Source organism: Ciconia boyciana, chromosome 4, assembly GCF_034638445.1.
Source record: "Ciconia boyciana chromosome 4, ASM3463844v1, whole genome shotgun sequence".
NCBI classification, from domain to species: Eukaryota; Metazoa; Chordata; class Aves; order Ciconiiformes; family Ciconiidae; genus Ciconia; species Ciconia boyciana.
Genome location: NC_132937.1, coordinates 47,403,238 through 47,425,666, shown reverse-complemented (window position 1 = coordinate 47,425,666; position 22,429 = coordinate 47,403,238). Strand labels below are relative to the sequence as shown.

General features: G+C 34.7%; 1 protein-coding gene across 3 annotated transcripts in view; it reads left to right on the top strand.

Annotated features, from left to right (window-relative positions):
- The window catches only part of RFX3 (regulatory factor X3), a 129,813-nt gene that overhangs the window by 872 nt on the left and 106,512 nt on the right, over positions 1–22,429 (top strand). The gene's annotated exons all lie outside the window — the stretch shown is intronic.

Below are 22,429 nucleotides of genomic sequence, written 5' to 3'. Positions count from 1 at the left end.
CTTGGTGTCTCGTTTGCATGGATGAGGGAATGTAGAAATCGGGGAACGAGGCTCCGGCCACGGTCTAAGGTTGCTTACTTTAAAGCCGAAAAAAACCGTTGGGGTGAGAGGAAAGATGCAGCCAGAGACGGATCCTGTACACCAAGAGCAGAGGGTGTTTTTCCCTTTTCACTTATAGGGGCCTTGTTCTGATTTGATGCGACTGCTGAATGTTGCAGATTTTTGTGAACTTGCTATATCTTTTAATGATACTCTCGTGCTGTCGATCATATCAATCACTTTTCTGGGCTTTATGTAGCCATGTATTTTTTCTTTTATTCGTGATTAATGTTGCTGCTTATTTTAGTGCAAGCTGTATTTTCTTTGTATTGTGAAGTGTTTTGTTTATTCAATACCCCTACCCATACACACACAGAGTAGTAGGGTTTTTTTTCTTCTTGCACTCCTTCTGCAGGGGATTTTTTTTAAGTTATGCTTTCATACTGCCAGTGTAGTATGGAATAGTGCATGTGTAGATCTACTTTATGCACAGTGAGTTATGTTCATGTGGAGAGAATCCATTTCAGTTTCCTTAAACTCTGCACAATGTAGGAAATTCAAGATATTGACTGCGAGTTTGTGTGCTGAGCAGCAAAGAAAGGAGAAAACAAGAAATAGTATTTAAAAAAAGTCTTTGTGATTTTGTTATTACTACTTTATTTCAAGAGTACATTTGGGAAAGAGGGAAGAGGCAGCTTTTTCCCTCTCAAGGAGCTGTAGTAGAAATTGTGTTATTAATGAGGATGTTTCGTATTTTTTTTAATCCAGAATGCTTCTTTTCTTCATCCTTTTTGTGTTTGCCTATTAAGATCTAAAGATTTGCGTTGTCAGTGACATCAAATCATACTTTATATACTTTTAAAATTCTTTTGGATAAAGTGCATTTTTGGCATCTATTATGGCAATGAAATTCTCTTTTAATGTATCCGTATCCAGTTGCACTCTCCCCTTTGACTTGTCAAATCATGTGTCCTTGTGGCAAGCTTTTTTCTTTTTGAAGTGATGACTTATTTATTTCCTTATCACTTTATTTAGTAAAATAGTTAGGAGGAAGGATGTTCTTGTTTTTAATCTAAAACCTACATTTTAATTGTATATACACTTTTTCTATTTTTATATCTGTAGAACCCTGCGTAAAATGCAGGGTTTCTCATTACAGTTTCAATGACAATATATTAATTTGTCTCACATTGGAACTACCAATGAATGTGACGGGCAATTTTTCCAACTGGCTATCAACTACAGAACGTGCTAAGTAGTTAGTGCATTGTTGATATTAATATGTCTTGAGCTAAGGTATATTCGATCTGTCATTTTTTTTAATGTATATTTCATGGGCCAACAAGAACTTAGAAGATACATTATTTTGAGTAATGACCAAAGGTCTCTACATTGTCATCTTTTTACGATTTTACTCAAGATGAAACCCCTAAGTGCTAATTTTCTAGGTCCTGCTGTCAAATAAGTTCTAAAGACATTAAGAATTTTCAGTGTGAGTTATGGTACTGTAGCAGTTATGTGGCACATTTCAATCTTAATGTATTTCTTATTAGTTTTATTGGGTAGTTCACGCAATTCATTGGTTGTGAAATAATTCCTGGCATCTACTATCTCTGAGAAGAGAAGATGTCAGTTCTGCACCATGCCTTTCTTGAGTAGCCCTCTTACAGCGGGACAAAGTACTGCTCGGGATGGAATCCTTCCTCGGTGTTGAAATATGTCTTTGCAGAACGTGTATCCAGATCCCTGGTAGCAAAGCAAAGTGCATGCGTAGGCTATGAGGCAAACTTTCTGTTTTAACTCTGTGAGGAGACATAGAGATGTTTCTTAAAAATCAGATTAAAAGTACATTATTTTGCCTAAAAACAAAGACCTTTTTAGTACTATTTAGCCACATTTTCTTTAGGCAGTGACTCCAATCTGGAAAACAATAATGCAGCAGTAATCACCTCTTTTAATATTATGGACTTTACTGAGAAAAGTATTGACTCTTTATTCTCTCTGAAGTACTGTAATGATCACAGATGAGATCTGCATTATGCATTCTGACTCCCTAATGCCTGCAGCTATCAAAATAGTTGGTGTTTGTGATGCTAACCAGTGTTTGAAAATGAGGTGGCTTGTGATTTATTTAGTCATTGGTTTTCATGACTTAGACTGTGTAACTATCTAATTGTGTTTCAGCATATCCTAATGAGCCTATCTGGATAATATGCTCTGTGTTGTTAGTGAGCTAACCTACATTGTGCTACTGTGGAGAAACCCTTTCAGTAATGTAGTGTAGGTAAATGAAATGGGAATCAAAAGTACAATGCTGTTAAAGAGTTTAAAGTCAGGGTGCTTTATTTGATAATTAAGTTCGGCTTTGTTAGCACTACCCTGTTTCTTGTTCCCGCCTGATATGGTAGTTTGTTAATTGCAAAACTGTCCACAGAAATAAATGTTGACGTTTCTTTTCATTTACTAAACTTTACATTGAGAGGGAACGCTGTTACTGTTTTCACTTGAAATGTAAGCAAGTATCTAAAATGCAATAATCTTTTTTCATTGCAGTTCCTTTTGGTGTTCTAGCTAGTGTTTCTGTTTTTCATGCTTTACTTTGTCCTCTTATGAAAGGTTTCCTTCCCTCTTAAAATATTCCATATTAGTTGTATTTTTACCTGCAGTCTCCAGAAGCTTACCAGCTGCGGGTATTGTCATGTGGAATACTTAAAAAATGAATTGGCTTTTAAAAATATAAGATATATGACTCTTAAAGTTCTTTTTAAACAATATTTTCAGTTGAAATGACATGTTGTGAATGCATCACTAGTACAGACTGAATAAAATATAAGCCTTCCGTGGTACTGTAGTGTCCTTGCAGTTGGAGTTCCATTTCAAAATCAAACTCTTTGTCAAATGAATGAATTATAATTTAAAAACATACTACTTCGGGTATTCTGAATGAAACTACTTATTTTTTTACTAAGAATGAGGGCTGAAAAATTAATGAGGCTTTTAAAATGAATAGGCTAATGTTTAAGATTATGTTTTTCTGTTAGCCACAGGTTTATTATTTATGTATTTCTGGTAAAGTTGGCTGTCAAACATAACAATACTTCCCTTTTCTAACAGAAATACATGTATACTTGTATTTTGGAAATCTAAGGAGCAGTATATATACTGATTTGGCTAAACCTGGTTTGTTAGGGACAGATGGCTGATTTAAACAGGTGTCACTTTCATTTCTCGTGCATTGTGTTGAGACTTCCAGAGGTTTACAAAAGAGCTGCCTAAAGCAGGTGGTGATCTCTGCTTTTGTGATTAGCAAAATGTACTTTTGTAGGAGATTTATTTTCCCAGTGACTAGGTGTGTTTTAATAGTTAACATGTCATGTCAGAGTTTGAAGTGTTCCATATAGTACAATCATGTTGTTTTTTAATTATTTTCTCATTGGACTTTTAAAGGAGATGTGACTATTTGGGTGTGAAATTTAGCGGTTTATGACTGTGTGGATAGCTGTAGTCCTAATAATTTTCATTCTTGCAAGACCAAGAGCAGATATATTTCTTGATGTAACATTTTGTTTCACTAAATTACCTACCTTTACTTTTTTCTTAAAGAATATTTCACTTAAGAATATTTTTTTAATAAAAATGACCTTTTATTAAGTACACAGGATTAGTTTCCAACTTCTGTCCTTTTTTTCTGGTACCCTTCTATATTAGCACACCTACAGTTTTCTTTCTTATTTTTATTCTTCAATAGTTATAATTTCCTCAGTTACAAAAGATTTAAATAAGAAAGAATGAAATAGAAATTTCATTTCTAACAATTCTTAGTCATTTTTTGTTTCTAAGGATTCCTTTTTTCTTTTTTTTAATGTTGTCTTTTTTTATAACAATGACTGGTGTTTATGCTTAGTTATTTTCTTTCTAGTAGATGCACCAGAGGGTGCTGTGCTATTTGAAATACAAAAAGGAAATAAAATTCTAAAAATTCTTTTATTGAAATATGCTGATAATGTATATGGGATTAGAATAAATCTTACTGAATTTTTTTCTGCTTTGTTTCTGCGCATTGCAATATAGCAAACTCACTATTTTGGCAATATTATGCTAAAAATCATGGAAGAAATTGGCTGGTCTGTATCTCAGCGTGTGTGTGTATATATATACATATGATTAAAATACACTCTGCTCAGTGGAAGAGAACAAATATGTTACATATGTTTATATGTAAGTTATGTCTGTATAGCATATAGCTGAAACAGTTTATACTTATTGAAGTAAATTATTGTTCATCTGAAAAGCTAGATGAACTTACCTGAGAGATGCATGCATTTTGCAGTGATATTTCTTGTACGTTAGATTTTTCATTTGTAAGTCTATATTCACATTTTATGTAACTTGTTCATTTATAGCTGATTATTTTTGAAAAATGCATTGCTATGTATAGATTTTTTTCTTTCTTGCTGAAACTCTTCCTGGATGAAACTGAGGTTGAAGCTTACCTTTTTTACTTCTGAATTGCAAAAGAGACAGGAGCTTTAGTTGATTAGTATAGATATCTTTCTCCATCAATCATTAGTTCTAGGACAGAAGAAAAACCCCAAACCCTCCAAAACGAAAAAACCCCAGTATAAAAGTAGTATCCTCTACATATTTATGAGTACCACTGTTTCATTTCAAAAATTTCTCTATGGATATATGAACCCAACAGATTAGAATTTTACTGTTGTAACTTCTGTAGTTTAATTATATCTGTTGGTTTTCCATACAGTGTAACATTAGTAAGACAATGCTTTTTTGTGCATGTGGATGGATAATGGTGTCTAGTTCAGTGTAATTTCCCTTTGGAAGCATGTGAAAAGGTGCAGGCTGGAGCTGGGTTAGTACACCCTAAATTGCTTGGTTTTGCACACTATCTTTAGTTGTTCTTCCTTTCCGCCATGGTAAGTTGTTTGTCTTTGTTAGGTTCCCTAACTTCAGATTTAGTTGCCTGAAATCAAGAGTTGGTGGGTGGACTATATTGTAAGTTGTCTTTAATAAAGGAATTTCCTGTTTTACAATATACATTTTAATGAAGCTTGGAAGTTTAAATTCTAGCAATTCAGACTTCCTCTGTAAATTCCTAACTTATTTCTAGCACGTCTTGTTTAAATGCTTACATGATGTCCATAACAATGCTATGGGAACACCAAGGATTGTATATTAATCACTAAATTTGTACTTGCAACATTTGTGACTTTTATTCTTTCATTAATGAGGGGAAGAAAATATTTAGCACTAGTTTTAAAAGTCATTTCATCCAGCCAAGGACCCAGTAGATTGAGTATAACTCAACTTCTTAGACCTTCTCTGAGTAAAAAATTTCTGCATTTTTTTAATTTTCCTTCTTATTGAAGTCTTATTTGAAATAAGTTGATAAGGTCTTTAAGGCAAGAACCATGTCTTTAGATTTTATTCAGGCTTTGGATGCTGCCACTACAACTAATGACTCAAAGCTGTGTTTACTGTTTGTTGGCCAAGTAAATGGCTTCTCTCTTCTGTTTTATTACCTCATAATAATTAATCTAACTGTGTTTTCTCTTACATACCACATCAGGGATGTTTTCTAAACACTTAAACTCAGTGTAGTTAAATCATGCAACATTGCAAAGTAGAAACAGAAACAAGCAAATCTGTAAAAGGTGCAGTATGTCACTTTGCAGGTGCTACTGAGTCAGTTTATTCTACTTCAGTTAAGGTGTTCTGTTTTCTTGTCTGATTACTTCTTTTTCAGTGTTGTTAATTATACTTCCCTTACAAAGAATTGAAAAAGTGTAATAGGATTCTGAGCCAGAACTACTTACAGCACAGTTATTAAGGTTATAGGTAGCTATTTATTATGCTTCTGTGGAGCTAAAATTCGAAAATACATTTTTAGCTCCAATGAGCTAGTTCATGTCTGCTGAATTTTCAGGTGATGCCTTGTTTCTGGAGTACCTTTGGTCTGATTTTTCTTCCCCCTCCCCAAATGTACCTAAATCCGAGGAGGAGAAGGAAGAGCAGTCTTGCTTACTTAGCTCCCTTAATCTGACAATATTGGATGTTTATAGGCTATCTGAAGGGTTTACTTGCTAGTGGATTAGATGACCAGGATTGTGAATTTGAGCTAATGTCTTTCGGTGTGACCTGTAGCACATATCCACAAAGCATTTACAAAAGTTGCTATTGGTCTGTGTAGCCTCATCTAACCAAAATGAGATACTATCACCTGAGCTTTTTCTTCCTTATCTCTTGGTAGTGTTCTGCACTGCGAACAGCGGAGAGTGCAATTTGACAGCACAAGTCTCAGATGAGTTGAACTACAAAAAATAACTAGTATTTACTAAGGAGGACTAAGTCTATTCATTATAGGTAGCTGAAAGCAAAAATAACAAAATAATTGTAGTTGTCTTGCCATTGGAAGGAGTGGTGAATGTCAGGATTTCTGTCTTATGTTAAATGTCTCATAAATTTGAAGATTCACCTATTTAACTGCTGCAAAAAGTTTTCAGAATTCTCTATCTAGAGCCCTAACTGCTTTTTTTCCAATGAGATGTGTGCTGTATTCTTACCTCTTATTTTGTTCTGTAGCTTGACATAAGCAGGAGAGACAGCAGAGTTACAGATTTAGTGAAGGAAGAATGTTTCTTACACCACATTCTTGTTGATGAGATGTACATCGTAGTTCTTCCATTAGGAATGACATGTGGCTGTACACAAAGGATTGTTAATTTGTTAAGTTAAGTTTTTACATACTGTGTTTATTATTGGGATTCAATGTTAATTGCTTTGGGTTTCTTGGGGAATTTGGAAAGATACAGGAAAGAAAAAAAAACTGCCTTAAAACTACTTACCTTAATTAAAAACCCATGCTTGCTTTTCGAAGGGTTTTTTAGGAAAAGAGTTGTTCTATAATCACCATTTTTAAACTAAATTTACTCAAAATTTCTTATTAAAAAATCAAAATAATTTAATGATCAGATCATACACATTTTACAGTTAGTTAAGTTAGAGAAAGTTAAAGTTTAACTAAATATCTATAGCTCTACTGCCTATTACACCCATTTATAAAATTAATATATGATTTATGAAAACTATTTAGATTACTTCTGCAGAAAGGTCTGGCTGTATTCAAAGTTACATTAGCCTTGGCTGGTGAGGAGCAGTTGAACTACCTGCATAGTAGCTGACTTATCAAATTATCTGTTAGCCATGAGGTGGAATTGACATGCTAGTTTGAGCATGTGAGAGCTAAGGTAATGTCAACATGTGGGTTTCTGTTTAGTATTTAGTTCACTCCTATTTTATTTGGCCCACTCTGTGTTAAACCACTTCAACTGAGTTGCGATTTGCAAAAGAATTGATAAATAACTCTTCCATACTCATATTATTGTTTTCTATCAGATTTAGTAAAGGGCAAAATGTAGAATCCAGTATGTTTTTAATCCCTTGGAGTTGATTCTGTGTAATAGTAATAGCAATTCCCTGTGACTTCTAGGAAGATCATTCTTCTTTGGACTTTCTGAAAGGCATGAAAGCTCTTCTGTGAGCTGTATCATCCTTATGGTTTTTTTAGGGAGTAAAACATGCCTAGCTTTAGAATTCATGTATGTAGCACAGAAAGATGGCTCCATTCTCTTATTTTATGGAAGTTCTTTTGTGCTCAGATTCTGCGTTTTGATGTGAGGCAAGTGTGAATGAGCTAAGATGAAAACACAACTCTTCATGGTATTGTCTCTTTCCAGCTTTCCAGGTGCTTTCTGACTGAAGGTTGTCCTGAATTGCTCTATTTTTCTCTAACTCTCTGAAACTCCTTTGTACTTTAAGGAGCATAGTCCTGACAGGGTATTTAAAGGAACAATAGTGGACAGGTAAATTTGTAAAGGTTTTGGTGCACTGGGTCTGCAGCTATGTGGAGATGAGAGAGGCTTAGGGTTTTCCATACCTCAGGCTGGTTCACAGAATTCTGGCTCTGTGACTGAAGGACACTTCACTAGCAAACTTATGTCAAACCAAGGGAAAGTTTATTTGCAATAGCTGAGAATTAGTTGGTCCTACAGAGCAACAGCATAATTTGTCATGCAAGTAGTGATTCTGGTTTATGGAACAGAGCTTCTCCTAGTGTTTTAAAGGTTGTGTTTTTATGGTGTTTTAGTTGCAGCTGTCTGGTGTGGGTTTTTTCAATGCTGCTGTTTCAAGTTATCCAGATGGTCAGTAGTCAAACAGTATAACCTTATGAACTTATGAGGTCTGGGATGTTTAAATTTCAGCTACTATCTTGTATCAATAGTTGTTTGAGGAGGCAGGTCTTACTAAGATTTAAATTTCAGTTACTAAAATTACCTGCCATGATCCTGATACGAGCCACTGAGTCAAGTTTCCTGTCTCTAACGGGGCTTGAAGGTGTTCAGTGTCTTCACTGCTTTCCTTACTTTAGTATATATTTCTTCTGATTGAATTCTGAAGAAACTGACATTTCGTGACTTAAGGGAAGAGCTAGACACAGGATCATGACTTCAGTGCAGTGACCAACTTTCATGACCTAATGAAGATGTATTCTTCATGTGGCCTCGAGTCACAAGTTGTGTATCACAAACGTATTTCAGGCAATTGAGATGAAAGGGAGTTTTAGAATTACTTTGCATGTGGAAGACTGCATTTTAAGGGTTCCCACTGCTTGATTTCAAGATGACATACTAAATTATACGGTTGGGACCTGGAACAACTCAGTGCTGTAAATCTCAGCAGCTCTTAATGGCTTGTGTCCTCAGCACAGTCATAAGTTTGGGATACTAAAAAATTCTTGTGTCAGCATAGTTGTGTTGTTGGTTACATGTTATGATCCAAAGATGGTAACTCTTCAGACACAGGTGAATTTCTTGAAAGCTCAACATCAACAGGCTGACCATCTGTAGACTACTAAAACAAAAGTTAAGATGGAGCCAGCAGTTCATTTTTTTCCTGTACTGAAAATAACTAGTGTTTTTAATAAAATATAAGATTTTCTTCCCACATTTTGTAATATGGGAAAAGGTATAAAGTCCGAGGCAGAAAAACAGATGTATCTGGCAGGTAGGAAAGTGGAAGTTACGTTTTGGTCATCTATGATAAAGGAAGGGGTATGTGTTGGGGGGAAGTCTGGATCAGAAATGCTAAAGTACTTTTTTCCAAAGTTTGTTGTATAGGAAGGGCAGCATCGCAGGGTTTGGCCATTAAAAATGGCTTGAAAATGTAATTGGGTGTTAATAGTGGGGACTGAGATGTTGATAGATAATATGTTAAGTCCTCTAATAAAATTAGCTCTGTCATCTCCATGCATGAAGCTGCCTCGTCAGAAGTGTAACTTTGTTTTATAGCTATGCTTCTGAACTCCCAACAATCTGCTCTCATTGGCTAATATTTATATTTTATTTTTTAAAAATATGTTTATTCTACATGAAGTACTTCTGCCTTTCATGTATTGATACAAAAGCTTTTTAGGTACTCTAGTAACAGCATTTAACCTGCCAGTATGGAAATTCTTAAGTTTGCCATAAAATCAAAGGAAGAGAAGATGTTTAGGGCACTCAGTGCTGTGTGGTGTCCTGTTTGGTTTTTATTTTTTTCTCAGAGTGAGAGAAACATGGCAGATAATTTCACAGGAATAAAGCAGGGCATTGCTTTTAAATCTAGGTCAAACCTTGTCAAATGGAGTTACTTGCATTATGGAAATAGGTAAACTAGTGGTTTTTCATATCACTGACTGTTACCATGCTGTTTCTGTATTAAGTGTATTTTCTCAAATAGTCTGTTAACTGTCCTTCACAAAGGACAGTTAGAAAGTGCATCTTTTCTTAGAATGAATGTATGAATTATCTGTTATGAACATGGTATTATTGTGCTACTTAGTGAAATCCAGTACAAAAGTGGACACTGAAAAAAAGACTCTCTCTTTTAACCTACTTCTACAGTAATATACTGGCCAAAAGGGAGAGGAATTCCAGTCCTGTGCAGCGGTCTAGGTCTTCACAGGCCTTCAGCCAATAGTCTGTAGACTATGGGCTGGGGACAGAATGGCTGGGAAGCAGCACTGTGGAGGAGGCCCTGGGGTCCCTGGTTGGCAGTGAGCTGAACATGACCCAGCAGTGTGCCTTGGTAGTAGGGAATATCAACAGTATCTCTTGGGCTATATGAACAAGGGTACAGGCAGGAAATTGAGGGAAATGATTATCCCATCCCGCTCTGCACTTACTAGGCAACATGTACATCCATGTCTAGTTTTGCCCTTCTGCAATGGCAGAAAGAAGGACATGGGTAAATAGGAAGGACATTGGTAAAATGGAGTAAGTTCAGCAGAGGACCACTAAGACAGTCAGGACCTGGAGCACGCACATCTGAGGAGACACTGAGAGACCTGGGCTTGTGAAGTTCCTAGGCTGTGGTCTAGTTTGTCATCTCTTTCTTGTTGGTCAGTTCTACTTCTTAGGACTGCAATTGAATCTTCACCTGTGGAGGTAAAAGAGGAGGGATAGCGTCTAGAGCTAAAGTCACAAAATAGTTGTCTTGAGATATGTCACAAAGACATAGTTTAGGTGCCCAAGAGACGATCTCCCTACACCACAGAACTCTTGTGTTGCTCTTTCCTTCAGTGCATTACTACAGTTATGTTATTTTGGGCCAACACTTCGTTCTCTGTATTTCACAGACTTAGGACTGGACATAGGCTGGATTCCGTGCACTTAGTTGTGAAGCATTTTATAATGAAACCTTGAGAATTTTCACTGGAACCCTGCAGAGGCAAAAATAATAGCAGTAGAGAAAACTGCAATAGAAGGAAAACAAATTTGTTAGGTCTCTTCAGGAGAAGGCAAATATGAAGAAAGGGATTTAAAAAACAAGAAGGAAAGATCTTGGTTGAATACTTGGCAAAACCAAGCCCCAGTTGTTGACTTCTGTGGACTTTTATTTGTGTGTATTTATTAGGGTCTTAATTTGCAGTTTTTAATTCTTTTGCTGCAGTGAAAGAGGAAAATAAAAAGAGGAAGACCAGCAAACTTATTTTTTATTGGAAATTATTTAAAATTTTAAAACAAATTGGATAATTTCCTTGCTTTGAGACCAGTTCAGGGGCGTTGATGAAACATTCTATATTTGGCTAACTGCCTGGTGATTTGTAAGTGGTATTCAAAAATATAATGGCCAGGAATCTGAAGAGGTTTTTTTTTGTGATGAGGATATCTAAAATATCTTTCCTATAACTTACCTGTATTCCTGTTAATTTCCATAAGAACTGGATTGTGTCCAAAAAAGTATTTGGGAAGCGAGGATGATAGGAGTGTCTGTGAAGAGGTGTTTGTTTAGAAAAAATGTTTGCTTTATCGTGTAGCTTCAAGTATAAAATGAATAGCAATGATGGAGGTGAAGAACAATGTTCTAAGCAAGTGTGTATGGCAGTAACTACTATTGGTGAAATCAGAAAAATAGTTTTGGAATCAATGCTTCTATTGATTGAAGTGGTTCTGTTTCGGGGTTTTTTTGTTTGTTTTGGCTGGGGTTTGATCATTGTGGGGCATTCAGATGCCGAAGTCCATAGCAAAATTAATGTGTATCTTACTCTTGTTCAACACGGCTTGAAGGATAAGCAGAGGCATATGTACATATTACTAATTGTGATAACTATAGTCTTGATAATCGAGGCAGTATTAGAAAGTAATCTCTTTATTTAAATGCAGATGTTTCATTGTTAGCTGAATCGAATTCAATGATTAAGGCATAAACAAGCAAATACATTATTCAGAACCTGCATTTTTATTTTATTCATAAGTTCTTAAATGTACCTCCCTCAAATTCGAGAATTTTGGTGGAAGAGGGACATAAGATTTCCATAAAGTGTTTGCAGTGCATTTTTTTCCTGGGAAAAATGCTTTTTCCAGTTCAACTGAATAACTGAATGCACAGTGAAACTTGAAATGTCCTAAAAGATCTAACACCATGACATAGTCAGTTCTTTAAGTACCTCTATTCTACTGTACTTGTCTTTAAGAATGTTTCTGTCAAGTAAGGTTATGTGTCTGACTTTTACAAGTCAGTGATTAAAGTGAATACCAAGAAAATTCAGGTGATATAAATCTTGCTGAGCAAAACAAAGAGCTTCAATAAGAAAACCAAACTGAATAATCTTTAACATATCTCAAAAATTATATAGTAAAAAGTATTCAGTGTTGGTGTTGTATGTGTCATAGTTTAGATTTTTATGTTCCCATATTATAAATGAGATGGCTAATGGTATGTATTTGATAATGTTATTTTACTGTTACTTGGCAATTACGAAAAACAATGAAATGACATGAGTTACCTAGTCTTATGTCTTTAAGACTTAGAAATCAAGATATACATTTAATATTGTCATTGAATGTCCTTTTATTTGAATTATTTTCTGATTTCTCTATATGTGCAGTAGGATGGAGCCTAATAAAACAAATCTTACTAAACAATTATAAAAATCAGTTAACATCACCTTTCATTAAACCGTCTTTTGAAAGTAATAGTATTTTACATTACCATTACATTACAAAGAGCATCAAGCTTTTTGTCAGATAATTTGAAAATGAAAATTTTGAAATGAAAATGAAAAATGAAAATTTCTGTTAGAAACATTCTGTAACCTTAGAAGCCAGAAAACAAACAAACAAACATGCTTTGGACCCAATTGTGCAATTCTTGATATTCCATTTGTATTGTAAGTACAATTACTGTAAACATAGAGATTTGTTAACTGTTCACTATTGTACAGTACTAGCTTGCTTAATGACATACTTTTTTTTAATAATTAATAGATTTCCCCTAAATTTTTTTTTCTCATATCTGTGTGCTGGTATGTTGTTCAGGATTTATTACTTCGTTTGGGCTTGACACTGTACTTCCTATTTTTTTTATCTCGGTGGTTTTTCTTTTGAGGGGAAAAAAGGCATGATAGATAATCCTAGCTAATTAGAACTATTATGCATGTTTTCCACAATTTCATGTTTTCACATGCTTTCTAGAGTCAATCTTAGCTAAAAGCTTAGAGAACTGTTTCTCTGAGAGAAGTGCAGTGGTAAGTAAGGAGGATTTAATAATTATAGAATGTTGTTTATAAATATATGCCTGTAATTTAAAAGCAAACATTGAAGTGGTTGTTTTTAAGTCACACACGGAACAAAAATTAAAATATTGATATCTACCCAGGAAACCCAAGCTGAGACTTGTTCAAATCACTATCTTTTATGGTGCTGAGTACCATTAGGTTGGAAAAACAGAACAGAATGCACTGCTTGGAACTGAGTGTCTTTTACTGCAAGGTGGACAAAAAGCCATGTGGGAGTTTTTTGGTGTGTTTGGCTTAAGGAGGTTTTTTGTTTATTTCTGTGTGTATTAATTGGTGTATATTTTTACATTAAAAATATTTAATCATTTAATGAGACACCAAAATTAAGCTTTATTTTTGAAACAGTTGTGGTAATAACAGTCTTGTGAATAAATATGTGCTTGTGAAAGCTAACATTGGGAAAAGTTACACGAGAAAGCAAATAAGGTTAAAATTAATATCTTACATGTTGTTCAGTGTGATACTGGATTTCAAGCATGTTTGGAAAAATAATAATCTTACAGTGAGACTATTTCTTTGTCACTGCTTTCAACAGAATACATTTTGTGCGTATTTCCTGTAGGATTGTTGTTGCTGGACTTGCTCTTAACTTGAATATATATTTCTTAAAAAAAAAAAAAAAGAACATGATAAACATAGTGAAATATTAGTCACCTCATACAACTATGCTCAGATGGCAAAGGACATGGATACTTTTATCATCAGTTACCATCTGTCTTTGTTTTTTTTTTCATATTCTACCAAAGCAGAATGAGATTGTTTGATTTCCCTTTGAGCTAACTTTAATACAGTATTAGGAAAATTATGATTTAATTTTACAATTACCGAACTTTAAATATACGGACACAAAGCAAAGCGGTAGATTTTTTTAAAGAGATACTTAAAATTCAGATGATAGGCAGGGTGAAGGATATCTTTAGGACATAAAGCAGTATTTTAAAATAAGGTAGCTTTTTCTAAATTGTACCCAATTTTGTAACTTCTCTGTGAATACTTGTTTGAAAGTTTTCTTTGTATATATACTTAAAGATTGATTGTTCATTTTCTTTTCTTTCTTTTTCTTTCTTTTTTCCTTGACGGGAAATTAAAGCATATACCATACTTCAAATCTTCCTTTATGTCAACACTTTTTTCTTCTTTGTAGTTTATGATTTAGTCCTTTTTTGCTGCCTTATTATATTATCATTCATGGCAGTGATACCTGTTTACATATATTTTGTAATTACAATTATATCTTCAGTATTTTTTGGCACTTGTTTTTAGTTGTTAAGCTCTGCAGTTCAGTATCCACTTTTTTTTTTCCCCTGTTCCTTGGTGGATGTCTGGCTTGCATGTGGTTTAATATTTAACAGTTTACCTGAGATAGTGGGGTGTGACAAGGCTGCTAAGCATCACACATTGCTGACATATATCCGTCTGGGTTGTAGGGATAGCCTACAGTTACTGATCTCTGCTTCCAGGGACTGCATGATTCTTTCTTTGCCAGCAGCCACTTTGCTTTCTTGTTTGCTCATCTCTAGCTTTCTCTCAGGGTGCTTTAGCCTGCTTCATGTCAATGGACACAAAATTGACACTTAAAAAATATATTCTGAGGAACGTTCTTTTAGCCAATTTTATACAATTAGAAAGAGGCAGATTCTGAACTTCTCAATACACATTCTTTTACCACCAGTCTGAGAATAGGTAAATCTCCAGATTTTGGGTAAAAAAATCATATTGAGGAGTGGGAAGCTCTGAGGATATCTTAAAGTAAGATCTTGAGTTGTTTCAGGATGGGGTTTGTTGGTTTGGTTTTTTTTATCACTTTGAACTCTTATAAAAAAGTGTGCTCACTTGACACCTGCTAAGACTTTCTGCAGAGCCTATTGATACCTGCCACCTTTGTGGAATGGCAAAGCCAAGCTCCCACACCTGGTAGGTCTGACTGAGGAGCTGCTGCTGCTTGCTTGGGTTTGTCAGAACCTGTCCTGGAAAACATATGTACAGTCCTCTAAAGCAATTAGAGGCTAACTTTTGAAAAATTTTTGTGACTAATCCCAAGGTATCATTGTTTGTTATACTCTTTACAGCCATAATTTTCGACACTTCTTTCCACACATAGTTGTTTCTTGGTCAAAGTTTTGAACAGTTCATCCACAGTAGTTTTTGAATATTTAAGTCTAACCATATTGATCATCTTTAAGGTACTAGCTCGGTGTTGTTTAGTTCAGGAAAAACTGAGCTTTAGGATTTGAAATGGTCAGATTGGGTAATTCTGTTTTCAGTTTGGAACTCTTTTAGAATAGGATGAGAAGTTATGTGTGTTTAGAGATCCAGGTTTCTTTAAGAGTTGTTCTGGATTCTCCCAATCCTTTATATTCATATAGTCAGACACATATTCATAATCCTTTATATCCTTTATATGTGATAAATTTTAATCTGTTTTCGTATTTGAGTGCATTATCCATGCACAGAGGTATAAATATTTTTTTATAATTTACAATAATAATTTTCATTTCATGTCAGAGTATATTATTTTGATAATGCTATGTTGATAATTTAGACTGACTTTCATTACTGTAATGACAAATTCAAGTTTTCAGTGGAACTATAACAAACTAAAATTAGGTTTCTTTGTTATTGTTTGTTTATAGAATATACAAGTCTTATTTAAGGCCATCCTTTTATGTTTGGAGATGTGAAAAGGATACCATCTCATTTCATATAATTGATTATAATATTGAAAAACCTTCATAATTAAAATTTTGCCGAAGTTTTTAGTAGCAGATACAAATACATTATTTTTACAGTCCCATGTATGTACAAAGTGAAAAGAGCATAGTTTTTATTTCACTGTGGTCACTGTTCCTGTAGCACTTGGTCTTATGTCCTCCTAAGTCTGTTATTTCTAAACACGAAATTTTTAGCTCTTATGGTGCTGAAAATTTAATACCTATTGCAAATGGTAAGTGATGTGATTGAACACAATAATGTAGTTTTGATAAATAAAGATATTAAGAATGTGTTACATTTCAGCAAGAATTATAAACAATTTACTGAAACATATCTGGTCTTGTTTATTTTTGAGTGAAATATAGTTTTATTATTGTAAATTTTGTACACTTCTGACCTCTCTCTCATTGTATTCTCTGTATTAGGGATAATCAAACTTGCACCTGCAACATGTCTGCTTTTTTTCTTGTGTACAGTGCACCAATTTTACAATCATTCTGAGGATATATGGACAGTGTCTTTAAAAGTGTTTTTGCTTTTTTCTAGCTTTTAAAGCAGGAAAGGTGAGATTTTCAGAAAGCTGAGAACCATTAATTTATATGCATTAATTCCAATCATCTTCCCTCCTTTTCACTACTAGCTTTCACTTGCGTCTCAGCTAATGGCTGTTCCTCTACATATACTTTACATCTCTTCTCCCGATCACTCTCTTATGTGCTTGGCCTTTTACAATTACTCATCCTGCCTTTGTTCTTTTCTTTGTCTTCCACTTCTCATGCTGCTTCTGTATTAGCTGTGGCTGTGTTGGGGATACAGGAACAACAATTTCTCAATCATTGGCTTTAGGGCTAAACACCTTAATAAATTTGTAGAAAAGCAGTTTGGGAGAAAATCATAGCTTCAGCTAGGGGTGTGTTTACTGATCTGAGGGTATGGTGTTGGTAGTCTGTATGTGGAAGATGATTACATAAGCAGTTCATGCATTGTTAAACAGTATCTCCAGAGAAATTTAGCAGTTTAGTTGAGTCACAGCTAAAAGCCTGATATTGCCAGTTTCTGGTAATGAAGTTTCATGGCTATGCCACATTTAAATTACTGTTGGAACTTGTGCATTTTTCTAAAACTTAGTATTGAAGTAGCTGGGTTTTAAGTATCATAAAATATGTATGTATCTAAATACGTACAGGCAAATAGCTTTTTTTTTCCTGTGCCTTATCTCAGCATTGCTGAGAACTTTAATCTTCTGAAACTACTTATGGGTGAGAGGAACTATGTATGACAATTACTTTTTTTTTTAAGATACATAGAAATGAAAACAATAGTATAATGGAAAATGTTAAAAACTGTGAAGTATGTGTAACAACATATATGTCACTTAGTTTGGATGGCTGGAGGTATGTGTACTATATATGCATGAAGCAGCTGTTTTGTATGTATGGATGTGTGTATGTTTATGTATATCTATTTGCACAGTATATGTGTATGCAGAGTGACGGCATGCATGTATATATCTCTTGTCTATGTATATAGAGAGTATGTAGAACCAAATGTAGTCCATTTACATTAAGTATTTTGACATCTAGAAGAAACTAGTGGAAAAGACTTTCTGCAGGATCCCTACCTCCCTGCACTGTTTCTGAAGGCTGAAACAACTTTTCTAAGCACCTTAAATGATTCAGGTTTTTTTGCTTGTAGCAGTAGCCACAGCTCATCAATTTCACATCATTCATTAAAATTTTTTTTCTTCTGAAGAGGAAACATAGGGGAGCAGTTTTGTTTTCTCTGGTATAATTGTGGTGCTAGTGAATTACATCCTAGGAATAGGGGTTCTAGAGTTATAGGAGACAACATTAACTTCTTAAATCAGCTGGGTAATGTGGAACTGTCTCCTAGAGCTAGTTTGCTACTTGCTGAGGGAACATTCAGCTTGCATAGCTTCCTTGAATGACCAGTGCTACAGCTGGGACATCTTCTATAATAAAGGATGGAGGAATGCTAGGCTCGGCCTGAAGCTCATTATGGCCAGATTCTGGTCAAATTTCTTTTATTGAGCTGTCAATGAAGACAACCAGGGTGTCTTACCAGATTTAATAAATCAAGGCCTTATTCTGTTTTGTGTAAACAAAACCTTGATGTTTGCAAGCTTAATTTGCTTCAGTGACATTGAAGGGAATATCATACTTAGGTAATTTAAGTAAAATCGGCAGATGGACGTAGCTTTGGATCTCTGCTCTCTTTGTCAAAGTCCTTCCTGTATCTAATAAGTCTTTGGGCAACACAGAAGCACTTAACAAGCTCTAACAATGTTGACTGTAAAACTTAGTTCCAATAATTAATATCTAGTTTTTAATTACAAACCAGTAGGTAGTTTTACAGCATAACATGCTTAGATTGTTCTAGCTATACCCCTGTTGATGTTTTCCCAGCTGCCTGTCATCTTTGAGTTCATGACCACTAGGCTAACGTAACGTTACAGTGATCTTTTCTTTATGAAATTATAAAAAGTAGACTAGCAATGGTGATCATACTCAGTAAGTCTCTAGATTTATTGTTTTGGCTGTAGAAGCTGATGGAACATGTTTGATCGTGGTATTTGGTTGTGGACTCTACTAGAGTAGTGACTGTCAACTTTACTAGGCTAAATCCACGAAGTATAGGGGATAAGGCAACTTCTTTGAGGTTCAAGTCTTATCCTAACATAGGTGAGAAGTTTGGCTTTGCTTTAGAAAAAGATTCTGCGAGCTTACAAATTCTCGAGAAGAAGCAAAGTTCTAGTTAGAAGAGTTTGTATTCATGAATGCATTCTGATGCTGTTTGCTGTCTCACCCCCAACACTCTGAGATTTTTGTCTTCAGAACAGTCTTCAGATTTGTTATTATTTTCAAAGTTCCTCTGGAAAACCTCAACCACTAAGTAGTACAAAGCGTTTTGGGAAGGGCAAGCCCTAGCATTTCCACATCTGACTTCTGGAATCCATTTTGTGGCACTGGCTGTTATGGCTATTGTATAGACAATTAATCTCAGCATTTCCACTAACTTTTGGGACAGTGTGTTTCTTAGCTTTGTACTTTTAAGGAAAGAGGGTTATTTTTCTGATACAGCTGTCTATCTTATTCAAAAGAGGGACAGAAGTTTCAAAAAAACAGATACCAACAAAATAATTAGTTTGGGATGGTAAGCAAAAATTTATACTACCACTGAAGAAAAGGCAGTTACAACTCATTTTACATTCCCAGTGTCCTGTTGAGTCAGTCAGCAACCACTCACAACCTGTGCTAGTGTGTTGTAGTATGGATCCATTTAAAGGACCAAGCTGGAGAAAACGTGGCTTTCTTAATTCTGGCGCTGTAGAACAATTTGTGCCATAATATTCGGCTCTTCTGCATGTCATTTCTTAGCCATTCTCCAGCAGATTTGCAAAAATATTGCTGAAATAAATGAATCTGCAGAGATGTACGTAGATGTCTAATTTGGCTTGCATAATCTGTAAAGGTGACAAAGACACACAAAGGCAGAACTCAGTTTGACTGTAGCATCTTAAAACCAACTTACAGGCCTGTTGGACATCTTTTGATACAGAGAATAAATGCTAAGTATTATTTTGCCATTTAAAAGTTATTTTTAGGCCTTTTTTTTTTTTAAAGTCCTGCTTTATGATTCGGAGTATGAAACTTAATGTATTGTTCTGTCAAATTTTATTATAAAACACCTGTGCAGAGCATGTTGTGCAACTCCATTGTAGTAGATGTTGAAAGTTAAACTTTGAAGGGTTTTGAAGCTTAAGGATTTTAACTTTCCTAACTTAAATGATGAAATAGAGGAAATATTGCTGTTTACTTTGCTGTAACATGCAGTAGAAATCAGATATATTGCTTTTGTGTAATTTTTATCTTTTCATATTTGTTTACATTGTTCAAATCTGTAATTGTAACTTTTTTTTTAAGGGTATGCCTGGAGTTGGGGGTTGACTGAGGAGAGTGTTAATCTATTTAAATAAACTGGTTAGAGCCATAGGAGGAGGCCTGTGGTGTTTTCAATGCTTCTCAGCCTGAAAGCGCTGCATAACCCTTTTAGGTTGCGTAGCAACAGGCTCCTAGCAACAATAACAGATTGAATTTCCAATAGTGACCAGGCCGGATGTAATAATAAAGCAAGAGTACAAACAGTTGTCATGGTTTTCCTTTCATAATAAACTAGTCTGAATTTAGGGAGATTCTGTTTCTCAAAGTGGCAAACCTCTTTGCAAGATGAAGGTACTTTTGGAAAGTTGTCGTACCGAAACCCTGGCAAAGCTGCTTAGAATGAGTGACTTTGAAGTCTAATAGTTTGAAACATAGGAGAAAACAAAGAAACATTGAATGAGTTATCAAGGAAAGAGGGTATTTAATACCCACTTTAAATGGCTTGTAAATCTCAACTTCTTTTATAAATTGATCTGTAGTGAACTTTGTAGAAGTCCCTAGCTATACAGGTAGATGGATATTATGGAAGGAATATGATCAGTCACACTTGAATTAATGAAGTTGAAAAGAGACTTCCCTGAAGGAGATTATTCTGTTACTGCCTACTATTTGGATTTGCAGTGTCTATCTTTGGAGCATGTGGTATCAGCTACTGCTGGAGAGTGGTTGCTAGTCATAGTCAGGCTTTTCTGAAGTTAGTATTTGCTCTGTTATCTTCTCTTGATTCAGCTATCAGATGCTATGCAGCAGCTCTCATTTTTTTTGAGACATGTTGATATAAAAATCCATATACAAAGATCTTTTGTAAGATGCACAATAAAGTAGGTTATTTTAAATCATTAGAATTCTAACATGTTATTTAGAGAAGTTTGGAAATGTCTTGTGAAGATACTATAAAAAGGGGTAGTGAATAAAACTGAGTAACTGCCAGACAAGTTTATTTTAGGTCACACCAATCTGTCAATATTTCATGTTTTCAAGACCTGTTATGTGTGAAGGGTAGAAATACATGGGCAAGCATGAGATTTGGGATGAGAGAACAGAAATTGTCTCACAAAATAGTAATAGATGTAATCCTGGATTATTACATTTGAGTTTAAATGTTTTGACCTGGCTAACTGAGTTGAAAATTGAAACACTGGTTGTTGAGTAAAGATGTAGATCTACACTACGTAAGCACCCGTCTTTAGTTCCTGTGTCTGCTTTTGGGAATGGTGGTTGAAGTGTCACTATGTTAAAGGCCAGTTACTTTAAAGAAAGCCAAAATTAGTTTTTTGTAACCTGTAATATTCCATTAAGATGGCACCATTTTTTTCTGAATAGGTGAAAGCTGTTCTAAGAGTATAAAACTTAGATCTTTAGTTACTGATAAAAAGGGCAACTCTAGGGACTACACAATGTAGAAGAAGAAAATTATAAAATGTAAACAACTAGATGTTATAGACTTGACTTGGGATGTTTCACTGGATTCCGCTGTTTCAGTAGCTCCAGATGTTGATCAATAGTGTTTTCTTTTATTACAGGAATTTTAAAAACTGAATTCTGAAAAAAGCTTTTCTTTTAAATGGACCTCTTAGGTCTGGCTGTGTAGATAGTGTCCTCCAGCTTAACTGTTCATCTCAATGTTTTTCATCTGCATCATTTAACGCTGGAATCCTCACTGCAGAGGGTATTAGTATGGTGGCAGAGAGATATTTTGCCTATATTCAATGAGAGAAGATGGTTTTATATGATTGCATTTGAAAATTATATTCAAATGTGGCATATATAAATCGAAATCTAGAAAAGTATCTTAAAGGTAGTTCGGTTCGTCTGAGCAGTCTTCAAGCAAACTGCTCAGCTGGGACTAAGTTTCAGGTATGTGAGTTCTCTTAGTTTAAATGTGAGTTAAGCGCTAGTCTGAACAACATTCTGAATTTGTGTGATGTTCGTAATTTAGAGTATCAACTCATTAAACTCTGGAATTTTAAAATTTAAAAAAACTGATTTAGTAGTGTGATCTAGTCTGAGTATGATATCTACTCAAAAGTGTTTGAGTAGCATTTGTGGATTGCTAACTAATTTTGTGCATTACAGAGGTATTTATGTGGTAAAGTAACCACTTCTGCCACAGCTGGAGAACTAAGAGTTTGAAAGATTTAGGAAAACTAGAGGTTTATAATTTTAAAAGTGGTTAAAATCTCATAATGAAATTTTAGCTAGTATATAGAAAGCATACATTTAAAAAACCAAGAACATACCTTTTACAGTGTTCAGATTCATAAATGATACCCTGTTTAAAGGTGTTTTTACTAAAAGTTGTTTTATATGGTACAGTTGTGACATTTTCAGAGGATCCTGAAGCATTGTAACCTTATGTTATGAGAAACAGTATCCAGTCTTTATTATGGCAAATACGTATTCCCAAATCATGTAAATCACTTTCAGAATTTCTGTAAGGATGTACTTTACTTTCCAGAACTGCAGTCATTATAGTTGTTTAACTCCTTGTGCCCCTTCTCCCAAATAGCTAGATTTCTATATATTGTATTGGTGCCTATCTTTATTTCTAGACCAGAAGACGTTGCTTAGAATAGTTACT